The 12,636-nt window shown below is 36.6% G+C and overlaps 1 pseudogene; it reads left to right on the forward strand.

Moving 5' to 3' along the window:
- Positions 1-9,065: 9,065 nt before the first annotated feature.
- On the forward strand, positions 9,066-10,002 carry LOC122675466 (annotated as a pseudogene).
- Positions 10,003-12,636: the final 2,634 nt, after the last annotated feature.

Consider the following 12,636-nt stretch of genomic DNA (forward strand, 5'->3'; position numbering starts at 1 on the left):
ACCCGATACAGCCAAAGTAACTGATTAATTTAAAACAACAGGAGAAACAAACATTGTGTGATTCCATTTACATGAAAGATAAGAAGCAGGTTCCTAGAGGCAGAGTGTATTACAGGACATCAGTTAGAGGGATAGGAGGCTGAGGAGTTATTATTAATGGGTGCAAAGTTTTTGTGTGGAGTGATGAAAATGTTTTGGAAATACGTAGTGGTTGCACAATATTTTAAATGTAATTAATGCCACTGTTTTGCACTTAAAGTTGTTGAAGTTTCATTTTTTAAAATGTTAATACATTTGAGGAATATGGTCTCTGGAGCCTGCATAAAATGCTGTCAAAGAGAAAATATTCTCAAAATGTTACTGAGAAATAAGACAAACATGAACAATCACAAAAAGGCTTGGTATTATCTTCCATTACAGGGATGAGGTATATAAGGGAGATGTTTGGGTGACTTGTTGACAGAATAATCAACAGTGAAGGACACTGAGAAGTAAAGAATAGATTGTGACAACTTTTCAAAGAGGTTTTATTATTAATAGACTTTAGGAGATGCATGCTAGAATAACCAGCATCCTCCACAAACTGTCAATTGGGGCAGCATCAGTGCTTTCCTTTTACCTGCAACTCAGAGTTTCCTTTTCTTTCCTCACCTCTTCTTTCTGAGGTGTGGGTATTATGAGCTTTCTTTCCAAGTCATTAGGGTTTTGCTCACAATTGTCACCATATTAAAATAGAAGCTGATTTGTGCTTAGTTTCCATATACACATAGGGAAAATATGGCTTGGTCGATATAATTATTTTTAGGTCTTTGAATAATGTTCCAAAAGTTCAGCTTCACTTTGGTCAAATTATCCCAAAGGGAATTTCCAACCTCACAGAGATACTGCAATAAGTGTCTGCAAGTTAAGTATCTCCCAGGTAAAGTTTTTTAGAAATCAGATAGGAACCTTGTGTTGTCTTTGTTTTTATGTTCACCATAGAATATAATAAAAGTGTTATTTAAAGAGAAATAAAGAAAAGTTGCCAACATAAATGCTGATGGTGCCCCATTTTATTCTCTTAAATATTAAAATAAAACTGGAAAAAGCCTTTTGAGTTTGCTTAAGAAAAAAGCTGGACACATTACCTTAGAGAGCAGGTAAGTTCTCTTTTCAGATTTCTTCAAAATTATTTGTATAATGAGACATATTACTACATAGTCATAAAATTTACTGGTTAACTTAAGGTATGGTACTGTGAAATACTACATGTACCTTAGATTTAAGCCAAATATCTGGTGAGTTGGACATGAGTTGACTTTTCTTTAATCAACCCACAATTAATTACTATTGCTTGATCAATATGATTTTAGAATTAATTATCTAAATATAATTTAATGATCATTTGCCCTCTGGCTAATGTTTGTAAGAAAACTTTAGCCACATTTACATACAGTCAATATTTGAAACTATTGCTCTACCTACCTGGTAACATAGAGCATCTCTTTCATGGTTATATATTTTTTATACAACTCATGTGTGATAACTTACCCTTCCTATGTCAGTTGCATAAAGTAATAAACAATAACAGTAATAAACATTTTTTCATAACTTGGGGAATATTAAAGGGAAACAAGTAAAGCAGAAAGTCGGTGACTTATATTTCAGTTAAGGATACAGAAAATCTGTCAAGGAAAACCTCAAGTAGCACTGCTGCTGCTAAGTCACTTCAGTCGTGTCCGAGTCTGTGCGACCCCATAGACGGCAGCCCACCAGACTCCCCCGTCCCTGGGATTCTCCAGGCAAGAACACGGAGTGGGTTGCCATTTCCTTCTCCAGTGCATGAAAGTGTAAAGTGAAAGTGAAGTCACTCAGTCGTGTCCAACTCTTTGCGACCCCATGGACTGTAGCCCACCAGGCTCCTCCGTCCATGGGATTTTCCAGGCAAGAGTCCTGGAGTGCACAAAGTATGTTAAATCACTCTGCTCTTACTTTCTATTAATTGCCTGAATGTGCCATATTTGTAGCTTGAGTTTCTCATTCCTGTATTAACACCACTTATTCTATTGCATTTCAACCAAGACAGAGCTATTTATTAAAATAGGAAGTTAATGAAGTTGATCTGAATAATTATTCAGAATAAATGAAAGAGTGGTGAATGGAGCATGCTCAGATTTAGTTCTGTACATTTTGGAAACCACCCAGGCTGGAGACAACCAGGGTTTTAGGGCAAGTGACTGAGTTTGAATATATTAGACTACTCTTAAGGGTCTAGTCTCCACAGTAAGCCAAGGGAGTGAACAATGGAGAAAGGTTACAGGGATGGGTTTGTGTGAACTTCAAATGATTTTTACTAATAGACAGAATACTAGGAAAAATTAGAAAAACAATCCTAAGTTGATCTTTCTGAGTCTCTATCTTTCTGAAGTAAATATGATTATAAGATTCTGTGCTTTTATGTCTCAAAACAATTATATTGATAATGACACAATTAAAATTAAGTTTAATTTCATTCTATCAAATATTGAAATAAAATTATTTCTTTGACAAATACATACTGAACACTTAAAGTATAGAGTGAGGATATAATGAGAAAACTAATATAATTAATAATTTAATTCATGATGAGACAAAGTGCACTACAATTGATTAAATGAGGAATGTATTGTATAATCTAATACATCAAATCCTTCATAGTTCATCATTTCATTATCCAGTCACAATCTTATTATAGGAGAACTGGGTAACTAACTTACTAAATGAGAATTTCAGTGAAGTCTCCTAGGTGATTTTAGTCTTTTTTCCACCTAGTACAACTCTTGGCACATAGTAGTTGATAACTAATTAATAATGAGTTTTATTTTCCTTTCTTTAGAGGTTAAACAAGTAAGGTGGCTCAGAGTTTACGTAATCTGTTCCAAAGTTAAGCATTCACTATTCAACATAGATCTGAAATGCATGAATTTTGTATTGTTTCATTTTTAATTTTGTTCATTTCAGGTAGAAAATGAGGCACTGGTCCTAACTCTCACCAAGATAAGATTTTTTTAGAGAGATAAGCTAAAGCATTTAATAGTATCTGACAATAATCAGATAAAAATATGAAGCAAGGTAATTAGTTCTAAGAACCATAAGACTTAGAATATTTGGGCAACCACCACGTGGTGGGCTGTCGTTAGTGAAATCTACCTGGAAGTAGCTGGAGTTTAATACTCTGTGATAGTATTGAACAAATATTGATTTGGAACTGCTCGTCCAGCTTCACTACTTCATGGAATCATTAGAGATTTCAGAGAACACTTAAGTATGAACCATAGATGACATAGATTTCCATATACCTGGATTGGATAAAAGGAACTTAAAATAGCACTCTCTAAAGGATCCAAATTAAAGGAGAGCTCAAGGAGTTGTGCTTCTTTCTGAGACTGGATCAGTTAATCTTATAAGAGGTAAGAGAGACAATAACCTGGTGAGGAGTTGTAAATTTACTCTGATTTGTTTGGAAAACAATCATCATCAACATTCAGCTGATGACTCCTCAAAATTTACGTCAGAACCATGGACAATAAGTTCAGGTCCAGCAGAGATCCTTAAAGATATAGTTTAACTCCCATTGCTCTTTGATGCCTAAACTGAAATACAAAAAAGGGATGTGGCATACTCAAGTCAACAAGTTAGAAAATAGTACAACGAGATGAAGGAGAAAATACTTTGCTTCATTTTAAAGAATATCTTCTCTTAAGATGATATAATACTTATTTTTTTAAATGTGAAAATGCTGTGATACTTTTAGACATGAGTCATACTTTTTTATTTCTATAGAAATAATTGAAAATAGGAGAAATGCTTTCAAGTTGTTCAGGAATGCAGGCTATAGTTTTTCAGTCATGCACTATACAGTTTTTATATTTTAAAAAGCAAATTAATTTTTAGGAATTTTTCACATATTCCCCTCTCTTCCTAATAGAGTAGATTGAGTGCATTTACATGATTGCTATTTTAAAAAAAATTTTCAATTTTGCCTGAAATATTCAAATATTGGTAAGACAAAATAACCTGCATTTTAAAAGTATTTGTTTATTTTCTTGATAATTCATAATCATTTCATTGATTTTCCACTTTTAGTGCAAACACTCATCAAAATGGCATTTACATTGTCTTTTTCAAATATAATTTGGTCTGTTATCTGATAAAGAGTCTCACAGAGGCAGAATTTTAGACAAATAGTAAGGGGGAAAAAAGGCTGAGAAAATGTAAGTTAACTGATCATGCAGCAAATCAAGTATTATATAAAGAATAATCTGTGATTGAATATTTAACTTGCAGTGTTTCCCACAAAATCAGAAGAAGAATAAAATTTAGGGGAGAAATTAGAATAGAGAATTACATGCTTTTAAATTATTGGGAATGATTAAAAGCCTAAAGCATAATTGTTAGTGCTGGTTGAAGGAGATGGCTTATTTGACCACTACAAATATCCCCTCTTCATTATTCAGTATGATACTATTTAAATGTCATCTTGTGGGCCTTGATGGTAACTCTCATACACCAGATAGATTTGCAGTTTTCCTCTTCCAAACCCCACTTTATGTACACAGATTTGAATGGCAATTTCTCTGAAAATGAAAAAGAAGGAGAGGAGCATTACAGATTTGAAAATGAATTATGAATATATTGGCTCTGAAGTTTGGAGTGAGTGAAATAAAATATTTTAAATACTAAGGTTCTGTGTTTTATATAGTTGAAGTAGAGAATTTTGGTGTGATTTAGTGTGATGATTAATTCTCAGTAGTTTCCCCTAGTCTATGCTTCTTGAACTTCTGCCAATAGAAAGCTATTGGTTTGTTCAAAGGTGTGATGGTTATAAACACATTATTAGCACTGGTCTTACATTACTTTATAGCAGTGGCTAGGAGGAGAGGAGGTAAAAATAACAGAAATTAAAGAGAGAAAAGCCTGCCTGAGATACTAAGATGTGTGATGTAGGAACAGAAAGAAACAAACATTTTCAAGATGACTGATTATTAGGAAGAGTTGAAGAGTTTGAGTACATCAGTTAGAAAGAAGAAATTTATGCAAATGAATAAGACACTGTGTAAAACCAAAACTCAAGTGAAACCTACTATTATCCTAAAATGCCTTCAGTTCAGTTCAGTCACTCAGTCGTGTCTGACTCTTTGAGACCCCATGAATTGCAACACACCGGGCCTCCCAGTCCATCACCAACTCCCAGAGTTTACTCAAACCCATGTCTTTTATTGACTCGGTGATGCCATCTAACCATCTCATCCTCTGTCGTCCCCTTCTCCTCCGGTCCTCAATCTTTCCCAGCATCAGAGTCTTTTTTTTTTTTTTATTTTATTTTTTATTTTTTTTTTATTAGTTGGAGGCTAATTACTTCACAACATTTCAGTGGGTTTTGTCATACATTGATATGAATCAGCCATAGATTTACACGTATTCCCCATCCCGATCCCCCCTCCCACTTCCCTCTCCACCCGATTCCTCTGGGTCTTCCCAGTGCACCAGGCCCGAGCACTTGTCTCATGCATCCCACCTGGGCTGGTGATCTGTTTCACCATAGATAGTATACATGCTGTTCTTTTGAAATATCCCACCCTCACCTTCTCCCACAGAGTTCAAAAGTCTGTTCTGCATTTCTGTGTCTCTTTTTCTGTTTTGCATATACGGTTATCGTTACCATCTTTCTAAATTCCATATATATGTGTTAGTATACTGTATTGGTCTTTATCTTTCTGGCTTACTTCACTCTGTATAAGGGGCTCCAGTTTCATCCATCTCATTAGGACTGATTCAAATGAATTCTTTTTAATGGCTGAGTAATATTCCATGGTGTATATGTACCACAGCTTCCTTATCCATTCATCTGCTGATGGGCATCTAGGTTGCTTCCATGTCCTGGCTATTATAAACAGTGCTGCGATGAACATTGGGGTGCACGTGTCTCTTTCAGATCTGGTTTCCTCAGTGTGTATGCCCAGAAGTGGGATTGCTGGGTCATATGGCAGTTCTATTTCCAGTTTTTTAAGAAATCTCCACACTGTTTTCCATAGCGGCTGTACTAGTTTGCATTCCCACCAACAGTGTAAGAGGGTTCCCTTATCTCCACACCCTCTCCAGCATTTATTGCTTGTAGACTTTTGGATAGCAGCCATCCTGACTGGCGTGTAATGGTACCTCATTGTGGTTTTGATTTGCATTTCTCTGATAATGAGTGATGTTGAGCATCTTTTCATGTGTTTGTTAGCCATCTTTATGTCTTCTTTGGAGAAATGTCTGTTTAGTTCTTTGGCCCAATTTTTGATTGGGTCATTTATTTTTCAGGAATTGAGCTGCGGGAGTTGCTTGTATATTTTTGAGATACCATTCACCATTGCAACAAAAAGAATAAAATACTTAGGAGTATATCTACCTAAAGAAACAAAAGACCTATACATAGAAAACTATAAAACACTGATGAAAGAAATCAAAGAGGACACAAACAGATGGAGAAACATACCGTGTTCATGGATTGGAAGAATCAATATTGTCAAAATGGCTATACTACCCAAAGCAATCTATAGATTCAATGCAATCCCTATCAAGCTACCAACGGTATTTTTCACAGAACTAGAACAAATAATTTCACAATTTGTATGGAAATACAAAAAACCTCGAATAGCCAAAGTAATCTTGAGAAAGAAGAATGGAACTGGAGGTATCAACCTGCCTGACTTCAGACTCTACTACAAAGCCACAGTCATCAAGACAGTATGGTACTGGCACAAAGACAGAAATATAGATCAATGGAACAGAATAGAAAGCCCAGAGATAAATCCACGTACCTATGGACACCTTATCTTTGACAAAGGAGGCAAGAATATACAATGGAAAAAAGACAACCTCTTTAACAAGTGCTGCTGGGAAAACTGGTCAACCACTTGTAAAAGAATGAAACTAGAACACTTTCTAACACCATACACAAAAATAAACTCAAAATGGATTAAAGATCTAAATGTAAGACCAGAAACTATAAAACTCCTAGAGGAGAACATAGGCAAAACACTCTCCGACATAAATCACAGCAAGATCCTCTATGACCCACCTCCCAGAATATTGGAAATAAAAGCAAAACTAAACAAATGGGACCTAATGAAACTTAAAAGCTTTTGCACTACAAAGGAAACTATAAGTAAGGTGAAAAGGCAGCCTTCAGATTGGGAGAAAATAATAGCAAATGAAGAATCAGAGTCTTTTCAAATGAGTCAGCTCTTTGCATCAGGTGGCCAAAGGATTGGAGTTTCAGCTTCAAAATCAGTCTTTCCAATGAACACCCAGGACTGGTTTCCTTTAGGATGGACTGGTTGGATCTCCTTGCAGCCCAAGGGACTCTCAAGAGTCTTCTCCAACACCACAGTTCAAAAGCATCAATTCTTCGGTGCTCAGCTTTCTTTATAGTCCAACTCTCACATCCACACATGACTACTGGGAAAACCATAGCTTTAACTAGGGAGAATTTTGTTGGCAAAGTAATGTCTCTGCTTTTCAATATGCTGTCTAGGTTGGTCGTAACTTTCCTTCCAAGGAGTAAGCGTCTTTAAATTTCATGGCTACAATCACCATCCGCAGTGATTTTGGAGCACAGAAAAATAAAGTCAGCCACTGTTTCCACTATTTCCCCATCTATTTCCCATGAAGTGATGGTACCTGATGTCATGATCTTAGTTTTCTGAATGCTGAACTTTAAGCCAACGTTTTCACTCTCCTCTTTCACTTTCATCAAGAGGCTCTTTAGTTCTTCTTCACTTCCTGCCATAAGGGTGGTGTCATCTGCATATCTGAGGTTATTGATATTTCTCCTGGCAATCTTAATTCCAACTTGTGCTTCCTCCAGCCCAGCGTTTCTCATGATGTACTCTGCATATAAGTTAAATAAGCAGGGTGACAATATACAGCCTTGATGTACTCCTTTTCCTATTTGGACCCAGTCTATTGGTCCATGTCCAGTTCTAACTCTTGCTTCCTGACAGGTTTCTCGAGAGGCAGGTCAGGTGGTCTGGTATTCCCATCTCTTTCCGAATTTTCCACAGTTTATTGTGATCCACACAGTCAAAGGCTTTGGCATAGTCAATAAAGCAGAAATAGATGTTTTTCTGGAACTCTCTTGCTTTTCCGATGATCCAGCGGATGTTGGCAATTTGATCTCTGATTCCTCTGCCTTTTCGAAAACCTGCTTGAACATCTGGAAGTTCACGGTTCACGTATTGCTGAAGCCTGACTTGGAGATTTTTAAGTATTACTTCACTAGCGTGTGAGATGACTGCAATTGTGTGGTAGTTTGAGCATTCTTTGCCTTACTGAATGTCTAAAACAAATATTTTTAAAGTTTGAGATGATACCTTTTGAAAAAATAGAGGTAATTATACTTTGCTTGTTATCCTTTTGTTTGACTATAAAATATCATATCCTATCTGTAAATTAGGCACACTTATAAATTAATCATGTCTGTAAATTAGGCACAACAGATATATAACTGATTTTGGCCATGTATATATACCTCAAGATTCCAAATTGGTTGATTTTTTTTTCTACTTATCACATTTCCACCTAGGACAGATGGAAGGAAATTTCTCACATATAACATTATCCACATATAAGTGCATTTGTATTTTCTGTCAAAGTTTCATTTCTGTGTCTATTTTCTCAATAACAAATGGTGAAAATAGGAAACGGATGACCGCTTTTTTTCTACAGTACCATTTCTTGAATTCTATCAAGGCATAATATCCAGTTATGTTTGTTAATACATGCTAATAGAATGGTTGCATAAATATGCTTGCTACATTCTACAGTGTTTGTTTTTAAATCGGGTATCAAAGTTGTTTATCAGGAATTAACATTTTCCAGAAAGGGACAAAAAGAATGCAAGAAAAGCCTTTCAAAATAAAAATCAAATCTTTTTCTTCAAGTTTTGAATGCTTTCCATTATAAAATGCCCATGACCAGGAATAATATACATCATCGTATTTACATATTTATAGATTGATAACTATTTAATTTCAGGTAGCTACAAACTGCTCTGAGTCATGGAAAATAGGAATAACATTACAGAATTTATTCTCCTAGGACTTTCTCAGAAAAAGGAAATTGAAATTCTCTGTTTTTTACTGTTCTTACTTTGTTACACTGCAATTCTGATTGGAAACCTACTTGTCACGATCTCGATCACCTCCAGTCAACTTATGAAGCAGCCCATGTATTTCTTTCTGAGTTACCTCTCCTTCTCAGACCTTTGTTACACCTCCACTGTGACCCCCAAGTTGGTCACTGACTTGCTGGCAGCAAAGAAGACCATTTCCTACAAGGGCTGCATGACCCAGCTCTTCACCATGCATTTCTTTGGGGGCATCGAGGTCTTCCTCCTCACGGGGATGGCCTATGACCGCTATGTCGCCATCTGCAAGCCTCTGCGCTACACTCTGATCATGACCAGACAGAAGTGCGCTGCCATGATCGCTGCTTGCTGTGCTGGGGGGTTCCTGCATTCCTTTGGTCAGTTTCTCCTGGCCATCCTTTTACCCTACTGTGGGCCCAGCGAAATAGATCATTACTTCTGCGATGTGTATCCTCTGCTGAAACTGGCCTGCACTGACACCACCAGAATCCGTCTCCTCGTCGTCGCCAATTCGGGCCTGATGGGCCTGGTGACTCTCGTGGTCTTGTTGATTGATGTCTTACGCTGTGATCTTATACACGGTCAGGTCCTACTCTGTAGAGAATCGCCGCAAAGCTCTCTCCACCTGCAGTTCCCACATCACTGTGGTGGTCCTCTTTTTCGCTCCTTTATTCTTCATTTACATTCGACCAGCAACTACTTTACCAGAAGACAAAGTGTTCGCTCTTTTTTATACCATCATTGCTCCCATGCTTAATCCTCTAATCTACACGCTGAGAAACTTGGAGATGAAGAATGCCATAAAGAAACTCTGGTGCCATATCGCAGTAAGAGAGGAAATGAACTAAGATACCTCTGATTCCCACCGCTGAACTTGTTGAATATATGAATTTTCTACCATGAAGACTTTAAAATGTATAATGCTTGCCTTATATGCTTTTTTGTTTCATTTTGTTTTAGCAATATATAGGTTTAAGTACGAGCAAAAGCTTACAACTCCCTGGATTTATCCAGATTCTCTGATGTGCTCTTTTCTAGTTTTCTTGTTTTCTTATTTATATCTCCTCTTCCCCTCTGATCTTTTGGCTGTGTAATCAATTTAGATATTTAGCATATCTAAATATCAATTTAGATATCAAAGGCATCATGTAATACAAATCCACACTGAGAACCCACAGAGCCCATTCTTGTATGTGACTTTATTCAATACAGACAATTCCGGGTAGCAATGATTTAGAAGATAATTCCAACATTTTACTTGCATCATTTAAAGAATATTCTAAAAGACCAAATTTTGGACCTGCAACTATATTTCTTAAAAATATAGCTTTCTACTCTGATAATTTTGTAGCCAGTGGCAATCTGGAGCTTCTCATATGTCCAACACCAGTACTCTTACCTAAGTCCCACATCAATCTCTTTTCTTTTGTTCAAAGGAACTGTCTCTCCCAACTCTGTCCGTGTAAATGTGAATGGCAACTCTGGCTAATTCTAGCACCTGATGGTGTATATTTGTTATGGGCATGTGTTCTGGACCCAGAATTGCTTACTAACCATGAGGACTGGGACATATGCTCAACAGATCATCCATCAAGTGATAATAATAGCCCAACACACAGTCTTGTGAGGATATGTGCTGGACTGAAACACTGCTTGGTCACACAGTCAGTGCTGAATACGAATGAGCTGTTTTACTGCCCAATCTCCTGTTAGGCATCAGAAATGTAACCATTCTGATAATAACTTTCCTTCGGAGCAGTGAGGGTGTGAGAATGGGGCTCATGTTAATGTCATGCTCTTATTACTAGGCTTCCCTGGTGGCTCAGACTGCAAAGAATCCACCTGCAATGTGGTGGATCTGGGTTCAATCCCTGGGTTGGGAAGATCCCTTGGAAGCACGCATGACAATCTGTTCCAGTATTCTTCCCTGGAGAATCCCCATGGAGAGAGGTACCCGGCAGGATGCAGTCCAAGGGTCCCAAAGAGCAGGACACGACTGAGTGACTAAGCAGAGCGCAGCGTGCAGTGGGCACCTATTACTGGGGAAATTGTTTTTTTCTTAGAGTGGGCAAGTGGAGAATATCACTTAAAGTCAATGGGCACATCTTTGGCACTGTTCAAGTTAATGGTAGTTTTTCCAGTAGTCATCCTGGAGCTCCTTTGCCCAATGTCAGAAATGACTAGTAGCAAGATCAGGCCACTAGATAACTGATTAGGAATGGGCAGAATCTCAGAAGTCTTAGAAAACTTCTTGGATATGATGTACTTGCATGAGAATTTGTTTTCAAGTTGTAGAGAGAGCCATGTTAGATAAAAATGAGTTGTCAATGTTGAGGATTCTTAAAATGGGTTCATAATATAAAAAAGAAAAATAGCATAGTTCTATGACTCAGTTTAAAATGCCCAACAAATAAACCTAAAAATAGTATGTGCTAGAAATGCTTATAAAAAGATCCTAACATATTTGCTTATTGTTGTTTTAAACCTAATTCTTGACGGCTATCTGAGAACTCCTGGATAGGGCATGCACAGTATACACGTCAGAGAATATAACAGAGCGGGAAAGTGAAAGATCACTTTCTGGTATGAAATAAGCAGGGTCTTTAATAAGAAGACCCGCCAACCCTCAAAGTTTCCCCCTTCTTCAGAAGCCCTATCCTCCAACCAACCAGACTTGTATTATTGAAAAATAAAACTTCAAAAATTAACACAAATGTTTCTGTCTTATTTTTATTCTTGGAATAAAAGTTGTGAATGTGGATTATTAAAAAACTTGGAGTCTGCAGCAACATGGATGGACCAAGAAATCTAAGTAAAGTAAGTCAGACAGAGAAAAACAAATACATGCAATCACTTATATGTGGATTCTAAAAAAAAAAAAAAAAAAAAAAATTACACAGATAGACTTATTTACAAAACAGAAAAATACACAGACACAGAAAACAAACTTATGGTTACCAAAAGAAAACGGGGAGGGGAGGGATAAATTGGCAATTTGGGATTAACAGTTACAGACTACCAAATATAAAATAAACAACAATGATCTATTGTATAGCACAGGAAACTATATTCAATATCTTGTAATAACTTATAATGAAAAGTAATCTGAGATGGAAAATATACATACATATGATCACACATATATATGAACTGAATCACATGACTATATGCCTGAAACCAACACAACATTGTAAATAAACTATAGTTTAATAAGATAAACAAGCAAACACTGCATTGTCAATATCAACCATTAACCAGGGAATTATGATTTAGCTCCTTCACTTTTGCACTGTAATCTCCTCCCTTCTTAGGTTCTCAAGAGCATCAGCCATACTTCTCTCTTCAGATGGATCATTAATAGCACATATAATATCAAGAAAGCACAGTGAGATTCTTTGTCGTTTGGTGAGTGACCCTACTAGTTCTTGCATTCAGGTTATTATCTACCTTTCATTATTCTTGGCTAAGACATTTTACAACTC

This window comes from Cervus elaphus, chromosome 1, assembly GCF_910594005.1.
Source record: "Cervus elaphus chromosome 1, mCerEla1.1, whole genome shotgun sequence".
Classification (NCBI taxonomy): domain Eukaryota; kingdom Metazoa; phylum Chordata; class Mammalia; order Artiodactyla; family Cervidae; genus Cervus; species Cervus elaphus.